The 22,317-nt window shown below is 41.7% G+C and overlaps 1 long non-coding RNA gene across 1 annotated transcript; it reads right to left on the bottom strand.

Annotated features, from left to right (window-relative positions):
• Nucleotides 1–301: 301 nt before the first annotated feature.
• LOC148142179 (uncharacterized) lies at nucleotides 302–5,130 on the bottom strand. The gene is made up of 3 exons (XR_015752217.1): nucleotides 4,962–5,130; nucleotides 4,555–4,803; nucleotides 302–1,053 (listed from the first exon to the last, which is right to left on the bottom strand). It is a non-coding gene; the product is annotated as an uncharacterized LOC148142179 (long non-coding RNA).
• Between the last annotated feature and the right edge of the window lie 17,187 nt (nucleotides 5,131–22,317).

Below are 22,317 nucleotides of genomic sequence, written 5' to 3'. Positions count from 1 at the left end.
AAAATACTGTCAGTGTTGGAAATCAATATGTACACTAACAAATATGAGAGGACACAGTTATGAGAAGAGATTAAAGAAAATGTGGGTTATTTCCAATGGCTCAGGAATTGATAACTATATGTCCCAGATTTAACTTTACTTAAATTATCTGGTGAAAGATATTTTCCTTGAAAGTTTTTCTGACGAAAAACATTTACATGAGAATGGTAGGATTGGAAATGCACTCCATCCCTGATACGGAGGTGGATACTGTGAGAAACAGAACTCACAAATCAATCAGCCAGAGACAAAGCCTTGGAAACAAGAACAATTTATTACAGTCTTGCAAGGACTGGAGGCTTCTGTAATCAAACAGAAATGCGCGCGAAACTAACACATTAAAGCATTCTTATTCAGTTTACAAGTTGCGGAATCACGCCTCCCTTTTCCCATCCTATCATAAGCCAATTACCTCACTTGTTAGTTATTTTCTTATCTGGCCATCCTGCTGTCCTTGTCTGCATTCTTTGTTCCTTGTTTGTTACAGCTGGTTCTTTATTCCAGTTTCTCTTATCACACTGTAAGCTTTATTGTGAAATGTAAGTTATTTCCTAGCTTAAAACTATTTTCTTTAAAAGACCCTCTATATTCATTAAAGTCTTAGCCTTAAGTATGCTACATGCTACAAGAATTCCGCGACCGTTTGTATAATGTTCCCCTCCCCTTCGCCCCACCTGCAAAAACAACATTTCTAATCTCCCACAATACTGATTCACAGTATGGTTCAAAAGACAACTGAATAAATACTGGAAAAATAAAGATATGAAAAGAATGGAGCAGAGGTGGGTGGCACTGTGAAGACTCTTGGAAACGAGTGTAACACGAGTGTGATGACTCCACCCTTTTTCAGCAGTTCGGACAGCTGTTTCAGTAGTCAGGAGGGTTAGGAACGGTCCCTCCCAGCTTGGGTGCAGTTTGGTATCTTTCCAGGTCTTTATCAGGACCCAATCACCCGGTTGTATTTGATGTACGACAAATTCAAGTGGAGGGGTCTGGGTCAACAGACCCTTCTTCCTAACGACAGACAAAGAAGAGCCGAATGCCACAATATAGTTCTTTAAAAACTTATCATTTAACTCTACAGTTGGTAATTCCCCTCTTTCACCCAAGAAAGGTAATCCAAACATCATCTCATAAGGAGAGAGGCCTATATCACGTCGAGACGCAGTCCTAATACGTAGCAACGGGATAGGTAAACATTTTGTCCATGGTAATCGAATCACTAGGACTAGCTTAGACAATGGCTTCTTTAAGGTTTGATTCATTTGTTCCACCCGTCCAGAGGAAGGCAGGTGCCAAGGAATGTGGAATTCCAAAGCGATCTCTAATCCCGCCATTACTTCTTGTAGGATCTTAGAAGTAAAATGGCTACCTTGGTCTGAATCTATACTTTCCACCACTCCATATCGAAGGATTATATATTCTAAAAGAATTCTCACTACTCTCTTCGAGGTAGCTGAGGACATTGGAAATACCTCCACCCACCCAGTTAGGTGATCCATTAGGACTAATAAGTACTTTTGTTTCCCTACTGAGGTAATTCTGTGTAATCTACCTGTATTCTTTGAAAAGGTCTTACCCCAGGGTTTCTTCCATCTCTTGGCCTCCCTCTCGTTACTTTCTTATTAATCTTTTGGCAAGTCGGGCATCCTGCACATACCTGCTTGACTAATGTGTATATCCCTTTACATCCGTACTTCCTTAACACTATGTCACACATAGCTTGGGAGCCCCAATGACTGCCTTGGTGCAAGGTGGTTAGGATGTTTCTCATGACTGGTTTACTTAATAACTCCCTTCCATCTGGGAGGATCCATCTTCCTTGGGTTGTCTTAGCCATCGTTACAGTTACTGCACTATCCTCCACCCCAATTTTTAAGCCCTGCAATATAATCAAATCCCTATCTAATAGATTACTTCCAATGTCAGGAATATATAGTAATTGTCCTATCACTTCCTCATCATTTCTTCTAATTAGGGTTGGTTCAAAAATAGGCACCAAGAATTCTTCGCCTTTTACTCCGGAAACCTTAAGATACTCCTTAGTTAATTTAACACCAGTAGGTCTAAAACTTAGGGATGACCGTGCCGCTCCCGTGTCCACCAAAAATACTGCCTCCTCCCCTTCAGGTCCCACCTTTAAATTTATTAAGGGTTCCCGGTGGGTCTCAGGAGGAAGGAATCCCTGACTCCCCTAATCTTCATCTAAAGTCATTAGGGAAATGGCTTCCCTTTCTCGTGCTAATTCCGGGCATTCCCGTTTAAAATGCCCCACTTTCCCGCAATGGTAACACCCTGCCTGTTGCCTCCTTTCCTGGATGTCCGACCTTTGTCTTTTGTGTCCTCCCCTACCCTTCCTGTTATTCTCTGATCCCAGTCTCCTTTTTGTTATTTCTTCTACTGCCTCCACCATCATTTTGGCTTTCTGTTTCTGCTTCTCGTCTTCCCTTTTCACATACACTTTCTGTGCTTCACGTAACAGTTCTTCCATCTGTCTTTCACTCTATCCATCTAATTTCTGTAACTTCTATATGTCCGGCCATGATTTAGTTACAAACTGGACCTTTAAGAGTCCCTGTGCTATCGGATTATCGGGATCCATTCCCGAATACTTGCTTGCGGCCTCCTTGAGCCTTTTAAGAAATGCAGAAGGGGTTTCATCCATCTCTTGTCGTACTTCAAAGGCCTTAACAAAGTTTTGTGATCTAGGTGCCGCCTCTTTAATTCCTAATATTACCACTTCTCGTAAATCCCGCATTGACTCTCTATCTCTTCTGTCATTATTCTCCCAATGAGGGTTAACATTTGGGAATTTCTGTTCTGCTGGGGCCCCTTCTTTCCCAACTGAGTGCTTCTTTTCCCCTTCCTTTAAAGCTGCTCTTCTAATCATACCTCGTTCTTCCCATGAAAATAACGTTCCTAAAATTGCCATCAGTTCTCCCCAGGTATATAAATTAGGCCCTAGGAATTGCTCTAATTATTTGGCTAGTCCAACCGGATCCTCTATTAAACTTTTCATTTCCTTTTTAAAGACCCTAACTTCACTGCTAGTTAAGGGAGCGTTTACATATCCGATTCTACCTTCCCCAATCGGAACCTCTCTTAAGGGACATAATTTTATATTTTCCATTATCTCTGCCCCTCCTATACGTGTGGTGGCTCGAGTGACTCTGGGCCCCCCCCTCTGCATCTGTTTGTTCAGAGTCTGTTCCCCTTTCTGTGTCTGGACTCAGTTCTACTTCGGGAGCTGTAGGCTCGTTCTGGGGAGTAGTATATGGGGGCGGCAAACACGTTAAGGGATCCCATTGTGGCTTCCCTTTTTCATTTTTTTTCTTTCCCTGATTCCTCCGTATTCATGGGACATAATTTTACTCCCGCACTCCCTATCCAACCAGCCACATATTCTGACTCTTCTTGACTGTATGTTTCTTTTCAATTGACATATATATTAAGATCTTGACACAAGCAATCCTCATTGGACCCATATTTGGGCCAAAAAGATACCAGGCGCCTTAATACTTTCTCTCGTCCAAACGAAACAACAATAGTTTATCAATTTAGCCTTATCTTTCTCCCGCGTCTGGGAGCTGTGTTCCCAATTACCCAACATTTTCCCCAAAGGACTGTCGGGCGGAATATATTCCCCTTTAACGTTATTTACAGATCGATCGTTACACAGGCAACTCCCCGTGCCTCCCATTGTTGCTAATTTAATTAATCTTAACTAGGTCCGGTGTCACCTTCTTCCACACCCCCTTCAGGGTCCTGACCAGACACCTTACTCGTCCGATTAATCTGACCAATTATATGCTTTTTTAAAGACTTCAACTGTTCTCCATAAATCACTTTTATGCAAGGATAAAAGAGATTAGTTAGAAACTGATAGTAAGGCAGTCATGACCTGTAAAAAGAACAGGAGTTAACATTCTATTTCATAATCTGTAAAATCCTTAACCTTAAAAGAAATCATGTTAAAATTTCCACAGTAGAAATCAGATTCAAAACAATCCCGGATCTCAAGCTCCAGGAAACAAAGCACAAACATTCAATCACCAACAAACAAATGTGCATTCAAACCGAATCACAAAGGGTTAAACTTTCTACTAGCTGTGCAGGTCTTTCTCTCTCTCTCTCTCTCTCTCTCACACACACACACAGACACCATGTCTCACAGACACTTTGATCTTCCCTCAACGACTCCTCTAGTTTTTGAATATTTTTCTGGACATCTGGCCATAAGTTAGTTGCGAAGTGCACCCTCAGTAGCCCTTCAGCTACTAGCCCTTCTGACACGGGCTGTTTTCCATGGACATTTGCTTAATTTTTATATATCGCCAATTTCCCGTACTTTCGTACGCCCGACCGCCAACGCAATACTTAACGGTCTCTTTTCTTACCTTGGTCTGTGCACAGGGTTACCTGGTCATTTCGGTGCGCCCCGTCCCGCGGCAATTCCTGCAGCAAATACCGCTGCCCCCCGGTCGCCCAGATATATCATTTAAGACCTTTCCCTACCTGGGTCTTGTGCACAAGAGTTGCCTGACCGAAGCTGCCGCCTCTGCCCGCCTTATTTCCAGGGTCTCCCAGTCCGGATCATACTCGCCCAAACCGCGAACGACAAGCAAGGGTGTTGGAGATCACCGAAATCGGTGAGGTGCACCTCCCCTGTCGTCCCAAGAGTGTCGAGTGGCCGGAGATTTGGATCCCAGACGGCCCCCAATGGTGAGAAACAGAACTCTCAAATCAAGCAGCCGGAGACAAAGCCTTGGAAACAAGAACAATTTATTACAGTCTCACAAGAACTGGACGCTTCTGTAATCAAACAGAAATGCGCGCGAAACTAACACATTAAAGCATTCTTATTCAGTTTACAAGTTGCGGAATCATGCCTCCCTTTTCCCATCCTATCATAAGCCAATTACCTCACTTGTTGTTATTTTCTTATCTGGCCATCCTGCTGTCCTTGTCTGCATTCTTTGTTCCTTGTTTGTTACAGCTTGTTCTTTATTCCAGTTTCTCTTATCACACTATAAGCTTTATTGTGAAATGAAAGTTATTTCCTAGCTTAAAACTATTTTCTTTAAAATACCCTCTATATTCATTAAAGTCTTAGCCTTAAGTATGCTACATGCTACAAGAATTCCGTGACCGTTTGTATAATGTTCCCCTCCCCTTCGCCCCACCTGCAAAAACAACATTTCTAATCTCCCACAATACTGATTCACAGTATGGTTCAAAAGAAAACTGAATAAATACTGGAAAAATAAAGATATGAAAAGAATGGAGCAGAGGTGGGTGGCACTGTTAAGACTCTTGGAAAGAAGTCTCTCTCTAAGGCACTGTGGTTCTACCTACAGGTACATGGACTGAGTGGTTCAAGAAGACAGCTCACCACTACCTTCTTGAGGGCAACTAGGGATGGCAATAATACTGGCCAACCAGTGATATGAGTGAATAAGAAACACCACTCCTCTACTTTGGGGAAATGAAGTGCAGACTGGATGACCACTTTGCAGAATACCTACATTCTGTCTGGAATAAAGATCCTGAGCTTCCAGTTACCTTCGAGTTCAGCACACGACCATGCTTCCTGGCCAACATCTCTGCCTCAGGTCTGTTGCAGTGCTCCGGTAAAGCTCAGTGCAAGCTGAAGAGCAGCACCTCATTTTGTGCTTGGGATCTGTGCAGCCTTCTAGACTTAATATCGAGTTCAACAATTTTAGGGTGTGAGTACCTTTCTCCATGTGTTTCTGTCACCCCTTCACACCAGGCCTTGTCATCACATACAACACATTGTCAGCTCCTCATAATCCCCATCAGCAGCTATTTATTCCCTTAGGCTAACATTTATTTACTCCTTTGACTGTCCACCTGTGTTTCTCTCTCTTTGGGCTGTATCTCCACCCATTGTTTACTCCCCTTAGCCTATTTTCTGTACATATAACAACTTTTTCCTAGCTACCATTAGTTCTGAAGAAGGGCCTCTGGAGCCAAAATGTTAACTCTGATTTCTCTAAGATGCTGGCTGACCTGCTGAGCTTTTTCCAGCAATTTCTGTTTTTGTTTGTGATTTCCTGCATCTGCAGTTTTTTTAAAATAAAAAATGCCCCTGTGGAACTATAAAGTTTAACTGTTCCTTTTCCTGGTGTTTTTGCATGATGCAATTATTCTGGCTTCAACAGAGATAGATGCAGGCTATTCACATCTCTGCTCAACTGATCAGATGCCCTTAGACAACAACCTCTGGAATTATGGAGCCATAAAGGCAAATTTTGGGGAGGAAGCAGTATGTGGGCTATTGACTTTGAAAGGAAGATAACAAGTGAGAAGTGATAAGTCTACTTCCATGTCTCCTTTTGCCATCAGCTCTGCTATGGCACAACAGTAATCCTAATACTGTGCTATAGGACAGTTTGGATCTGACTAGTTGTGCACTGCAAGGCAATCACCACGTATCTGTCATGCTGTTTAAAGCAACAAATGTCCAAAATCTCCATGAACTCATTTCATTGCCTCAATTGACATTCCACAAAGTTGGCAACTCAATTCCTGGAAAAAGACATCTTTGCTATGCCATGTGACATCAACCACTATTCTCTTTGGACCGAGTGTAGGTAAATTTGGTCAGCACATTGGTGATTTTCTAATGCTGTTCAATGATTTTCTTTTACATTGATTACCTCTGGACTGGAGCATTTGTGTTCAGCTTGGAGAGGCCTGTAACCTTTCTACACCTGTTCTTACTACAAATGTCTGCTCTTCTTTATTTCTGAACTATGATTCACTATGTGAAAACCCAACTATCTGTCTACACTGGACCCAGGACAGTGCAAATATCTGTTCTGGCGCATAGCAAGTGTGACTTGTGTTGTGGTACAACATCAGAATGAATTAGTTCATCTGAGGATTCATCCATGAGGTTCACTAACTACGTTGTATACTTCAAGCCTCAGGCAGAGATAAAAGACATGAATTAGCACTGGCGATATAATGATGTTGCATATTTAACATAATGTAGATAGTGCAGGCATCACTGCAATCAAATCAACATGGACTTCAGCATTGTCAGTGATATTTATTTTTAATCAGTAGTTAAATGGGATCCCTCATGGACACCAAGATGCCCATGATCTTTGATGCTTTCTGCACTACATCAGTGAGAGATTAACAGAGACACCCTTTCAGTTCTCTGCCTCACCAGGCTGTGCTCTTTTCTTCTGTTAGGCAAAGAAATAGATCACAAGAGTGATTTTGATGGTCTGTGTTTACCCATTGGATAGTTTGCCCAAGGAATGCAGTGTATTTGATGAGGCTTAATGTCAACAACTCAACTTTCATAACGATCAAGATAAGCAGCAGTGGTGGATTGACAATTGTACTTGAAAGGATGAGTGCACATGCTTATGAGTGTGAGGAGTGAAGTGATAGTTTGACAAGGAGATTGTAAGCTGAGAAGCAAACAGAAACTTTGGGTGAGTCAGCATGACAATCCATTATTTCAGATAGTTATCAAAAGATAAATAAACAGAGGTTAGTAAACTTGCTTATGTTGTAAGGCATGGAACACTGCCAAGAAACACAGCGAGATCTGTAATATCCTTTATAAAGGAAGAGAAAATTATGGAAAAAGAAAAATGCAAACAATTGAGGGAGAAGTGTGAATAGATGGGACGACGTCTGTTGCTGTTTCAGAAATCTGGCAATGTGCAAGAATCAAAATTAATTCTCTCTTTCCCTTTGGACATACTTTGGACTTTATAGATCTTAGATCATATCTCAAATGTTCAAAATACACCTTGATGAGGGATGATGGTACTGGGTGTAATAGAAAAAACGCAGATTAGAATGTGCTAGACTGTTTCGCGCGCAAGAGGAGGTCACGTGGAGACTGTTTCTCGGGCAGAAGGAGGCCACATGGGGTTAGACATCCGGGAATGCGAGAAGGCGGAGAATGGAGTCAGATCAACAGCCAATCAGAAGACAATCCCACCTCAGTGATTGCATGACGTTCTGTACTACATAAAAGACTGGGTCAGGGACAGGAATGCGTCGGACTTCGTGAACTGACACACTTTGCTGTTTGTCAGGGACGGGAAGACCTAGACCCAGAGCTCTGTATACTTTATCCACTTACTGCTAAAATAAACTAAGAGTTTGAGACCGAATATCTTCTCCTATTGCTTCATTGAAAGAACATGCAGGACTGGGCTCACACATAGAGGAAAGTAAACTGGTTGATTGAGCCAAAGTCCAACAATTTGGTGACCCCGACGTGATGAAGACGGAGAAGTGATGGAAAAGAGAGAAAAATAGAAACAACGGACAACTGACGTCTGATGACAACAACATGCGGCGCCGCATAAAAAGGTGAGCAGACATCTGTTTATATCGAAGTTCTGCAATTGGAGATACTAAATTGATTGTTGTCATTATACTGCAAGTGTCCTAGTAATAGTAAGTGGATAAAGTATTGATATAATACGTATGGGTTTAAAATCCCGTGGGGTTAGAGTCCCCATAAAAGCAACAAGGTACGTAAGTGTGAGGAGGTTTAAAGTCCATTGAGCAGGATCTCATAAAAGCAACGCTCACAAATTTTGGTTTATGATTGATGTGTTGTAAGGTTTAAAATTATATTGGGGAACGTACAGAGGGTGGCAGAAAAGCCAGTAGTGTCTCGAAGACAAAGACGGTGGTGTCTAAGCAAGAGAGAGTCGGCAGTGGAAACCTAACGGTGACAACGAAACTGCTGATAATTCTCACTGAAAGATTACATCCAAACCAACTGACTACTGGACGGGAGGATTAAAAACAAAAAAAAACACATACAATGGAAGGGGAATTTGATAAAGAGTGTGAAGAAAACGGAGGATGTTCTTCTGACTTAATGTTGCCCGTAAAACATCAGTAGGGTAAAGCCAGAAGTCAGTTAGTTCGTGGGCTCGCAAAGAACAAACAAAAAACAATGATGGAGAAATATGACAAGGTTTGGGAAGAATTACAAAAACAGGGCAAAGTCCCTAAAGATGAGGAGAGGAAGAAATTGTCGTCTTTTTTTAGGAAAAGCAGAAGAGCAAGCTAAACTAGAAGTAAAAGAGCACATGAAGGGAAAGAAAGGGTCAATATTGGTTAGAAGAAAGTGGATGAAAGAAGGCGAAGAGAAAGAAGAGAGGGGGATTCATCTGCACAACATGACATTAGCCTGTGTAGCGGTAGAAACATTACAAAAGAGAGTAGGTGGTACCTCTACAACAGAATTGACAAAGGAGACAGAAAAGTCAGGACCATCCACGCCATTATATCCTAAATTGCCTGTGATACAATCACCGCTCTCATATCCTGTAATACAAATGCCACTTATGTATGTTCAAGAAGGGGTGTTAGATATGCAAGAAGTAGGAACAAGAGAGTACAACGTAGTAAAACAGAGACTGGCGGAAGCTGTAGAAGAAAGCATCAGAAAAGTAGAAAAATTAACACTAGATGTTGATCAGAGGATTAAGGAAGCGGAGGAAGCCAGCAGGGTGATAATGACGCACAGCAGAAACAAAGGCAGTGGACCACGGAGGCAGACAAAAGTTTCATATCTCTCAAACAGGCCCTAACACAGGCTGCTGATTTAGCAGTCCTGGATTACAAAGAGCCATTTTCCTCAATGTTTCTGAAAAATCACACACAATAAATGGTGTTCTTTTTCAGAAAAAAGCAGGAGGCAGGCAGGTGCTGCTGTATGTAAGTGTTACCCTTGACCCAACAGAGGACAGACACTCGCCATGTACAAGACATGCAGCAGGGGTAGCAAAAATTCTCCAAAAGGTAGCACATATAGTCATGGGCCATTCACTAACGGTACTGACGACACACAGTATAGTGGCCTATGTGAACTCAACAGCCTTCACAATGACGTCACTGCAGCAAACCAGGTTAGAGAAAATTCGGAATGCACCACATATAACTTTCACACACAAAGGAATCAACATGGCTGACAACATGGGAGAAGGAGAACCATACGTGTGAGGAAAGGATACAGAGAGATGTCAAAGTTAGGGCAGACTTACAGGCAATTCCATTAGTAGACCCAGAAGAAGTGCTGTTCATAGATGGTTGCTGTTACAGACATCCAACTGAAGGACTTAAAGCAGCCTATGCAGTGGTGCAACAGACAAGTGAGGGATTTGAGGAAGTGTTGACAGGAAAAGTGACAGGCAAAGAATCAGCCCAGTTGGCTGAACTACAGGCAATGATATCTGCGTTAGAATGGTCAGAGGGAAAAAGAGTAAACATCTACACCGAGTCTGCATATGTGGTAGGGGCTATACAGGTAGAACTCGGTCAATGGATCAGAGCAGGATTCTTAACAGCAGCAAAAACCCCAATTAAACATGAAAAAGATGTGAAAAGATTAGCGGTGGCCCTAATGAAACCTGCAGAAGTGGCAGTGGTCAAGCGTAGAGGACATGACAAAACTGATACAACAGTAGTTAAGGACAATCAGGAAGCAGACTTAGCAGCAAAAAAAGCAGCAGGATATGCACCCCAGTACATAATGATGCAAACAGAGAGAACAGTGTATGACCTGCTGCCTGCCTGCGATGCGAATGTGTTAATAAAAGAGCAGCAGAATGCCTCTCCTCATGAACTGACAGTATGGAGAGAGAGAGGGGCCACAGAGTCAGAAGGGATTTGGAGGTCACCGGACGGTAGACCAGTGTTACCCCCAGGTTTGATAGCTTCCATGCTCCAGGAAGCTCATGGGTTGACACATTGTGGAAAAACACAGATGCAGAGGTATCTGACACATTGGTGGCATCCGTTCTTGCCGGCAATGATTGAAAATTACATCAGAGAATGTAGAACGTGTGCAGAATACAATGTGAGAGCAACAGTGAAACCACACGAGGGAAAATTCCCTCTCCCAAGAATGCCAGGTCAGGAAATAGTGATTGACTACACTGACATGATAGAGAGAGTAAACCGATACCGGTACCTTTTGGTAGCAGTGGATACATACACTGGCTGGCCAGAAGCGATACCTGCGAAAAAGGAAGATGCAAACACAGTGATCAAATTCTTGATAAACCAATACATTCCAATGCATGGGTTTCCAAAGAGAATCAGGTCAGATGATGGCACACATTTCAAGAACAAAGACCTGCAAGAAGTTGAAGCAGCTTTAGGACTGAAACATGCGTTTGGAACAGTGTACCATCCTCAGTCACAGGGAACCATCCTCAGGCACAGGGAAAAGTGGAAAGAATGAATCAGTCCATAAAAGGAAAAATAGGAAAAGTGTGTGCACAGACAAAGTTAAGCTGGGTGGATGCCCTACCCTTAGCTTTAATGTCCATTAGGAGCTCAGTAAACTCTATTACAGGGTTCACCCCATACGAGCCAACAACAGGGCAACAGTTCCCGGGACTAGGAGCTGGAATACAGACGTTAGAGGGAGGAGGAGCCTCTCTAAGGTACAAACCTTACTATGACCAACTAACAGCTTTGGTGTCAGCTTTCTCCAAACAGGTTGGATCGGAAAAGGGGAATCTGCAGAGCCAGGCGCCATCTACCACAGACTGGGTCCTGCTGAAGGTGATCAAACGGAAGTGGTCGGAGCCGAGGTGAACAGGACCTTACAAGGTGGTAGAGAGGACATCTCATGCGGTCAGACTACAGGGAAAAGGAGAAAGCTGGTACCATTGGAGCCAGTGTGCAGCCGCGGAACCGCCAACGAGAACTCTAGAACAAATAAGAACAGAAAAAGAGTAGAAGGGTTTTAAACGTTTAATGTACGCAGGAAGAAGGTTCTGGAAAAAGAGGGGAGTGTGCTCTATGTTTGGAGATCAATGTTGTACGTTCATCCCCAATAATACGGCACCTGATGACTCAGTTACCAGAGCCCTGGAAGGACTAAGAACCTTGTCTGAAGAAATGCATGAACATTCAGGTATTGACAACCTCTCGGAGGCATTTTCAACTCATGGTTTGGGAAATGGAAAGGATTGATTGTGTCTGTGTTTATGTCCCTCGTTGGTATGATGACTGCGTTAGTGTTGTGTGGATGTTGTTGTATCCCTTGTATTAGATCTCTGTTGAACAGGGTAATCATTACAGCAATTGAAGGGAAGGCTCCCCCGCCCTACCAAATGTCACAGATGGAGACGGAAACCATGGCTCTGGCAGGAAGGGAAGACTATGCATCGGAGAGCGAATGTGATATAAAACTGGTTTGTTGGTCTCATTTTCATGAGGCCAAAAGGGGGACTTATAATAGAAAAAACCGTTAAAGCAGATTAGAATGTGCTAGACTGTTTCGCGTGCAAGAGGAGGTCACGTGGAGACTGTTTCGCGGGCAGAAGGAGGCCACATGGGGTTAGACATCCGGGAATGCAAGAAGGCGGAGAATGGAGTCAGATCAACAGCCAATCAGAAGACAATCCCACCTCAGTGATTGCATGACGTTCTGTACTACATAAAAGACTGGGTCAGGGACAGGAATGCGTCGGACTTCGTGAACTGACACACTTTGCTGTTTGTCAGGGACGGGAAGACTTAGACCCAGAGCTCTGTATACTTTATCCACTTACTGCTAAAATAAACTAAGAGTTTGAGACCGAATATCTTCTCCTATTGCTTCATTGAAAGAACACACAGGACTCTGCTCACGCATAGATGAAAGTAAGCTGGTAGATTGAGCCAAAGTCCAACACAGGTTAAATCTTACTTAAAATCAGCTAAGTATCAATTTCAGAGAGTTTTATGGAAGGTTATTCCCCTAAATTCTAGTAATTCTGTACAGCTCACCTCATTATTAGATTAGATTAGATTACAGTGTGGAAACAGGCCTTTCGGCCCAACAAGTCCACACTGACCCGCCAAAGCGCAACCCACCCATACCCCTACATTTACCCCTTACCTAACACTATGGGCAATTTAGCATGGCCAATTCACCTGACCTGAACATCTTTGTACTGTGGGAGGAAACCGGATCACCCGGAGAAAACCCACGCAGACATGGGGAGAACGTGCAAACTCCACACAGTCAGTCGCCTGAGGTGGAAATTGAACCCGGGTCTCTGGCACTGTGAGGCAGCAGTGCTAACCACTGTGCCACCGTGCCGCCCACAAATTATGTCTATCTCGTGTGCCTCTATGGCACCCCATACATGCTTTCATGCTCTCAGCAATGGAAAAATTACTTGCTACGCATGAACATGTTACCTTCCCAGTCATTGTACTTATAGCTACAGAATCAAGCTACACAGCCTGGCTGCCCTGAATACCATACCATCTTGGAACCTCCTAAGGGAATGTTACTCATTCCCTAATACCCAGCGATGGAAAACATCTTCTCATTATCCTCTGCGGGAACATATCATGTTGCAAATCTTCAAAAAGTGACAAATGTTCACTTTTATTCAACAACAGTAAAAGTAAAGAGAAAAAAAAACAAACCAAAAAATTCTGCATTGCTTGTGGGGCTGCTTGCCTTTTAAACAAAAATAAATTTACAGTCAGTGAATGATCAGTTCACCTCACTCACATCTATTGTATCTAGTTGTCAATAAGTCCTGTCTGGCTTGTTGTGACTGACAATGTATCACACTATCATAATGGTCCTCCTGATAAATCTCCTCCTGTTCCTCCTCAGACGACTACTGCTGCTCTCTCAGCTCTTTAACATCTGTCACACCTCGCTTTGCCTGCTCTGATTGTGCAGAGCACAACATATTAGAAGTATATGGGATACTCCATCTGGACTGTACCTGCAAAGCTTCTTCTAGACTGATCCAAATAGCAAACATCCTGATCGAAGCATGAGCTGCATTGTATCTATGCTCAGCCTCAGTCAGGTGACTGCGTAATGGATTCGGTAAAAACAAGGACTGCAGATGCTGGAAACCAGAGTCTAGATTAGAGTAGTGCTGGAAAAGCACAGCAGGTCAGGCAGCATCCGAGGAGCAGGAAAATCGATGTTTCGGGCAAAAGCCCTATTCCTGATGAAAGTGTTTTGCCCGAAACGTCGATTTTCCTGCTCCTCAGATGCTGCCTGGCCTGCTGTGCTTTTCCAGCACCACTCTAATCTAGACTCTGCGTAATGGATTCATCATACTTGGCTGCAGAGAGAGGTGTTGATTCCCAGTGACCAGATGAAGGCATCCAGCACTTGAAATGTGGAGTAGGATAAAAGGTCAGCACAACATCAAGGGATAAAAGGCCTGTACATGCTGTACTGTGCTATAATGTTCTATGCTGAAAATGTGTTGCTGGAAAAGCGCATCTGGTCAGGCAGCATCCAGGGAACAGGAGAATCGACGTTTCGGGCATAAGCCCTTCTTCAGGAATGAGGAAAGTGTGTCCAGCAGGCTAAGATAAAAGGTAGGGAGGAGGGACTTGGGGGAGGGGCGTCAGAAATGTGATAGGTGGAAAGAGGTCAAGGTGAGGGTGATAGGTTAGACTGGGGTGGGGGCGGAGAGGTCAGCCTTTGCAGGTCTGTGAGAGTGTTGTCCTGAGCTGGGGTAGGTCGAGTTGCAAGGAATGTAGGTAGCGTTCTATGTGCTATGTTCTAAACATAAGAGTTCTGAAGGATATGGGCATCATGGCAGCTTTAGGTACCTGATACAGACTTCTAAGAAGTGGTACTGATGATCACAGATTGACTCATACATTGATGAACTGGAACCCTTTTCTGTTGATGAAGTCAGCTCCGTTATGATATGGTGCTCTCAATATGATATGTGTACACTCTGTAGTGCCTGTACCTGGGGAAGCCAGCTAGGTTGCTTCCTGTTTCCCGGGATGTTATTCTGGCCTTATCACAAGGAAATGAGATGAAGCATATTGATGAATACCGACACTGTAGTGATATAGAACTCCTGACCATCCAAAGCAGCTGACTGTGCCCAGAGATTGGATATTCTTTTTGACTGACTATGGCCTAACCCCCCAACTGATGAAAGTCCACTTTAACTTGACTGAGGTCTACATGCATGGCTATTTGGTTGAAACACATTCAGCGTGTTTGCTGCATTAGCTGCTGGCACATGGTATAGATGTGACCTTACTGTAGCATGGTGCCATACGCCAACATACCCACTGCTTAACTCATCACAGCTGACCACCATGGCAAGCTACCTGACTTTGTGACTGTACTAATCAGCATGATAAGACAAAAATACGGTATGCCTTTAACTTCAGAATGAGACAGCGATACACAAAATGGCAAGGCAAGGCAGAGCATCAAACTGGAACAAATTGGAGTGCTAAGATAATAAGTGACAAGCCCTGATGGACCCTGGACCAATCTACGAAGTGGACGTTTGTACTTGTGTGCAAAGTGTGCTGGTAGGAGTATTACAATGAAAGGTGCTGGTGTAGTACAAATGTTGCTCTACAACATAAAGTGAAAATCTATATTGTAATTATGACATGATGATGTGGTGAGGCTAGTAGGAGTCTGTTATCAACATATATGGACAGGGGGTGCAGGCTTTCATTGCCGGGTACCCACCCTAACTTTCATGTCATGAATTTTCACCCTCTTGTTTCCATTTGGAGTCTGTGAAAACAGGAACCTGCATATTATTATGGTTCCAGTTGACATTATTACTGGACAAGTCAGAACCCAGTCAGGAATTTGGCTTGTTAGGTCATTTTTGATTTGTTTCGATTTTAACAAAGTGGTCTCCCACTGAAAAATAAACATGCAATACTGCGCAATTTGCTTTAACATCAAGACAAAAGTTTATTACAAAACCAGTCAAGATAAAATATAATAAGCTAAACTATGTATTTATATTTACTTACTTTTTAGTACAAATCCGAAAGTTTTAAACACCATAAAGTATATTCCATCAATCCCAAAACACTCCTTTATAAATTAAAAATGAAACAAGACATCTTTTGTCTAGTACTCAAAGACCACTCCTAACAAAATATGCAAAATAGCATTCCTGTACCGTACCTAAAACACCATGTGCGTAACACTCACACCAGAAGTCCTGTATCCAACACATTAATGATTTGATTTGATTTATTGTCATGTGTATTTATTACAAATGCAGTGAAAAATGTTGTTTAGTGTCACCACTCTCTGGCACCATCTTAAAACACAGAAAATCAACCAAGACACAGACTATAAAATCAGAAAATTAAAACAATAAATTTCATCTTATATCTTATCTCAATAAAGTTAGGTGGTCTTTGGAACAGTTCCTGTTTCTAGCTCAACCATAGGCCTGGATCCAGGTTCCTCCACCCCGATGCTTTGGGTCTCTGCTGTTAAACAAATAACAGTGCTGTAGCTGCACATTGTCATGCTGCACCGCTGAACAAAGAGTCGCCACTGCTACTGCTGCTGCTGCTGCCAAATACTTTCTCCTTCGTCATTTAGTCAGCATTGCTGCTCCCCAGGCCTATGCCGCCATCTTTGTCCACCATTCTGCACAGAGCCTGCTCTCACCTTTGCTGCTACAACCAAGGTGAAAAGGCATGATTGACTGGGGTGGACAAAGTTAAAAATCACACATCACCACAATATAGTCCAACAGATTTATTTGACAGTACAAGCTTTTGGACCGCTGCTCCTTTGTCAGGTAGCTAGTGGGGCAGGATCATAGGACACAGAATTTATAGTAAAAGATTAAAGTGTCATTCAACTGATGCGATGTATTGAACAAACCTAGATTGCTGTTAAGTCTTAAAATCACTTACAATGAGGATGCAGGTTTTGATTCATTAATATGTATTAATGAATATTCATTACATATTAATGTAATGGTGTTGTCTAATTTTTAACAAGGTGAAAAGATAAGAGAAAAACCTTTAAAGGGAAAAAAAAGCAAAAGTAAAAAGAAAAATAAATGGAAATAGGATAGGAAAGCAGAAGTAGATGAGCCCCTGGCTCATTGGTAGGTTAAAGTCACCGGTGACTTCATTTGGAACTTCAAATAGCTTCGCCTTGGTGTTAATACATTCCCGATCTTCACTGATACTCAGCTAGAAGTAACCTCCTCAGGTATTTTATCCCAACTCCTCTGTTCTGGAGTTAACATTAACTCTTAATTCTAAGGTAATTGTAATCACCATCTTGATCATTCCCTTCTCAGGATCTTTGCTCTATGCAACCATCCAGTTCCAAGGTCTTCACAAGACTAGCCCTCTCAAAGTTATAAGTGAAACTAAAAGCTCCTCTCTCTCATCTAAGGGCATTTCCTCTCAGCTTTAAAAAATCCAGAACACTAACAAACTTTTTAGGTCTCATTCTTTACTATGCTGAATCACAAATAAAAGTCCACTAGCACTCAAAATCCATTCTGTCTACATCCAAGCATCAAAATTGTTAAATTAAAATAAATCTCCATGATTACAGAAATGCTTCCAAGTTAATTGTTAACTTCAAACTCACAAAATCTCAATGGTTACTGACACACAAAAAAAAACAAAGCCAAATCCACATCATTTGACATTAACAATTATACATACGAATCCCAGAGTTTGCAACACAATATCAATGAGGAAAAAATTAGGTACTGATGACATGTAAATGCAAGCGTTTGTTATATTGTACAAGAGCAGGGAAAATTTAATCCAATAAAGCAGCTTTTTTGTTTCTGAATAGAACAGTTTTCCAGTCTAAGATTCAGGAGGAAAATATATATCCTTATCAAAAATAAGGAAGTAAGTCAACATTTCAGTAGAAACTGAAGCACATAAGGCACTAAATTATGGTGCAGTTGGACAAATTATATTTTGTAAACTGTGACATTGTTCACTGATCATCTGTCTGGGCAAAAATATATACATTTATTCATTTCACATTTAGAATTCTTAAGATAGACTTTCATAGATATATACCATATATATTAAGGCAACAGTTAAAACATGTTCCAAGAAAAAGCGTTTATAGATGCACGGAAAGAGCAGGAAAATGGGATTATGATTGTATATTCAAAGCAACTGTGCGATTGCAGATGAACTAAGTCCCTGCTGCTCTCTGTGTTATAAATAGTGTGCTGTACCATCAATCTAATGGTTCTCCAACAGCTACATCAATCTTCCTATTTCTCAGTTGCTACAGTTTAAATGCATCTAATAATTATTTGTAATGCAGTAATGCACTCCCAACACATTAATTAAAAACAGTATATTCTGCCAAATTGTTCTGTTTGTAAGGTTAAACATTCATAAATTTCAATCAAAAAAACAAGAAATTATTCTTTTTAGACAGAAACATTATGCTGCAGTTCCTATAAGCCTCGAGCCATTTAGACACCAGTGGGAATCCTGATGGAGCCTGGCATAAGATTGGTTTTCACAGCTGTCAGAATAATCAACCTCCAAAACTCAAGTGGAACTGACTTATAGAAATGTCACGCAAGTACAATGAGGCTGTTCCTAAGTGAGCCAAGGGAGCAGAAGAGCCCAGTATCGCAGAATGACACTGTCTATCCAAATTACAGACAATTCAGCAAATTAAACCCATTGTCTAGTTAACCAAATCTTTAGGGTCAGCTTTTAAAACAGCATTTTCTCATTAAGTAACCGAATGACAGTTTGAGCAAGGTGAAATTTCTCAAGACTTAAAAGTAAATGTCTTCTCAAATTCTACACTTCCAAAGTGAACAAAGCCAGCCTACAAAGCATGTTTGAAAGAAACTGTGTGCTGGAATTTATAGAGGATTCCCATTTTGCATATTGCTGATCAACAAGTATCAAATTACTGCAGGCTAAGGAACTAATCAAATTTATTTTCATGCAAGTAGAATTTGGATGCAAATGTATTAGGCATGCACGATAAATGATTAAAGAAAAAGATGGAAAACACTCTTTAATATATTGTCTTCTTCTACACAGCCTTCCATTATCTGCAGAGGGACCACAGAAGATCTGGACCTGTAACTTCTTTAAATTCCTTGACTGGGAGATACAATTTGATATCAACATTATCTTGCCAATTTCAACATGCACTCACCTATAGCTTGGATTCCTGTACACTATCTGAGCTGCCAACACCTCCCCAATGCCTCATCTGTGTGGTCTCTCCTGAATAGTAGCAGAGCTTTCACAGCTGTAAAGGACTTTGCGTCATTCTGCTGTCAAGACTGGCACTACACAAACACAAGTTTTTTATTCTTTTTAAACTATTACCAAAGTTACCAATGTTGGGTATACACAATCATGAAGAATAATAATGTGGAGGAAGTTGGGCAATTTCTGGGTTACAGAAATCTTACTATGTGACCACTTAAAGCTAAACAGTCAGAAGTTAAAGTGTGGTTCACCTTCTGTTTACGAAAGGTTAACTGTCTTTGTGGAAAGAATGTAAGCAAAGCTTTTAAGAGAGATAAAAGTCACATGTTGTTTAATTGCCAGAAAAGCTGTTTGGAAGAGGCCGTTGTGCTGAATGAGGACATAGAAGGATGGGTTAGTAAATTTGTGGATGACGCTAAGGTCAGTGGAGTTGTGGATGGTGCCGAAGGATGTTGTTGGTTACAGAGGGACATAGATAAGCTGCAGAGCAGGGCTGAGAGGTGGCAAATGAAGTTTAATGCAGAAAAGTGTGAGGGAATTCACTTTGGAAGGAGTTACAGGAATGCAGAGTACTGGGCGAATGGTAAGATTCTTGGTAGTGTAGATGAGCAGAGAGATCTCGGTCTCCATGTACATAGATCCCTTAAAATTGCCACCCAGGTTTTAGGACTGTTAAGAAGGCATACGGTGTGTTAGCTTATATTAGTAGAGGGATCGAGTTTCAGAATCATGAGGTCATGCTGCAGCTGTACAAAACTCTGGTGCAGCCTCACTTGGAGTATTGCATGCTGGTCTGGCCACTGCATTGTAGGAAGGATGTGGAAGCTTTAGAAAGGGTTCAGAGGAGATTTACCAGGACGTTGCCTGGTATGAAGGGAAAGTCTTACAAGGAAAGGTTCAAGTCTTGAGGCTGTTTGAGAGAAGGTTGAGAGGTAATTTAATGGATTCATACAAGATAATCAGAGGGTTAAATCGGGTGGACAGTGAGAGCCCTTTTCCTAGGATGGTGATGGCTAGCACAAGGGGGCATAGCTTTAAATTGAAGGGTGATGGATATAGGAAGATGTCAGAGGTAGCTTCTTTACTCAGAGTAGTAGGGGTGTAGAACGCATTGCTTGCAACAGTTGTAGACTCGCCAACTTTACGGTCATTTAATTGGTCATTAGATAGGCATATGGATGAGAATGGAATAGTGTAGGTTAGGTGGACTTCAGATTGGTTTCACAGGGCAGCGCAACATTGAAGGCCGAAAAGCCTCTCCCATTAGAATTTGTGTTAGTAAACAAGGGGGATGCCAAAGTAGCTGGAATGAGGAATGGAAAATAGTTGGATTGTTGAGCACAAAGTGATTACTGATGAGGAAATTCTTTCAGTGCATGTTAATTCATCTATTCAACTAGAACCTAGATTTCATTTCCACCAGTTGCAATATCTAGCCAATTTTTTAATGATTCCTGGTGTTAGGTTTGTTTCCAGAATATCTGGGTTGTCTGTTGAAAAGAAACTTCCAAGCTAGAAAAAAAGTAATTGCTGTCATTCTTGAAAAGTAGCAGAAAACCTGAAATCAGAACCAGTGTAATGATCTCTCATTCGGCTGAAATATTATGGGGAAAGTAAAGTCAAATATCAGGATTTGTAACATCTCTCATCTAAATTCAAAGCTGTTTGAAGATCCTATCAATTCTATAGCTGCCTGCATTTCAATCTCATTGGCAGAAGATTGACTGAATTGTGAGGCATCTTGTATGGATGTTTCTTTTGTTCTTTTATAACAATAACACAAAAAGATAAATATATTGACCATTTTGATGATTTAACAATACATTTACACATTTGAAATGGCTTCATGGAGCAGTGGGGCTTCGTTACCAGCAAAATCCTCCTAATAGAATTCGAATGTCAATAAATAAGGGGGATGGGAGAATAGCGAGAACAAGGAATGGAAAGTAATTGGACATCTGTCCACAAAATGATTATAAATGAGAAAATTCATTCAGTTCATGTTGGATGGATGAATTAACAAAAACCTAGAATTCACCTGCAGTAGTTGCAGCATCTAACCAACATTTTAATATTCCTGGGTTTTCTTTGCCTGTATTGCTCTACCCAGAAGTTTATTCCATAAAATGATCACACTTTGTATTTCCTGTCCTCAAACTTGTATTTAACTTTTTAAAAATTTTAATTTGTGTCTTCTTTGTTTAAGGATTTCCTAAGACTGGGAGGATGCTCCTCACAAGGATCTCCCTTTCCCAGTGGAGGAGAGTAAGGAGATTCCTCAGTGATTTGCACAATCCACTTTAGAACATAGAACGTTACAGCGCTGTACTAGCCCTTTCGCCCTCGATGTTGTACCGACCTGTGAAACCAATCTGAAACCCATCTAAGCTACACAATTCCATTATCATCCGTATATTTATCCAATGACCATTTAAATGTCCTTCAAGTTGGTGAGTTCAGTACTGTTGCAGGTAGGGCATTCCACACCTTTACTACTCTCCGAGTAAAGAACCTACCTTTGACATGTGTCCTAAATCTATCAACCCTCAATTTAAAGCTGTGTCCCCTCATGTTAGCCATCACCATCTGAGGAAAAAGGCTCTCCCTGTCCACCCTATCTAACCCTCTGATTATCTTATATGTCTCAATTAAGTCACCTCTCAACCTTCTTCTCTCTAAGGAAAACAGCCTCAAGTCCCTCAGCCTTTCGTCATAAGACCTTCCCTCCATAATAGGCAACATCCTGGTAAATCTCCTCTGTACACTTTCCAATGCTTTCACATCCTTCCTATAATGTGGCGACCAGAACTGTACGCAATACTCCAAGTGCAGCTGCACCAGAGGTTTGTAAAGTTGCAACATGATCTCATGGCTCTGAAACTCAATCCCTGTACCAGTAAAAGCCAACACACTGTACGCCTTCTTAACAACCCTGGGTGGCAACTTTGAGGGATCTATGTACATGGACACTGAGATCTCTTTGCTCATCTACACTACCAAGAATCTTACCATTAGCCCAGTACTCTGTATTCCTGTTCCTCCTTCCAAAGTGAATCCCCTCACACTTTTCTATAGTAAACTCCATATGCCACCTCTCAGCCCAGCTGTGCAGCTTATCTATATTTTCTGTAACCTACAACATTCTTTGGCACTGTCCACAACTCCACCGACCTTAATGTCATCCATAAATTTACTAACCCATCCTTCTCCACCCATTTATAAAAATGACAAACAGTCGTGGCCCCAAAACTG

The sequence above is a fragment of the Chiloscyllium plagiosum genome, unplaced genomic scaffold (assembly GCF_037043375.1).
Source record: "Chiloscyllium plagiosum isolate Xiang-an unplaced genomic scaffold, Cpla_swu_hap1 HiC_scaffold_30, whole genome shotgun sequence".
Taxonomy (NCBI): Eukaryota; Metazoa; Chordata; class Chondrichthyes; order Orectolobiformes; family Hemiscylliidae; genus Chiloscyllium; species Chiloscyllium plagiosum.
The sequence above is the reverse complement of the archived record's forward strand: the minus strand, read 5'-3'. Positions and strand labels throughout refer to the sequence as shown.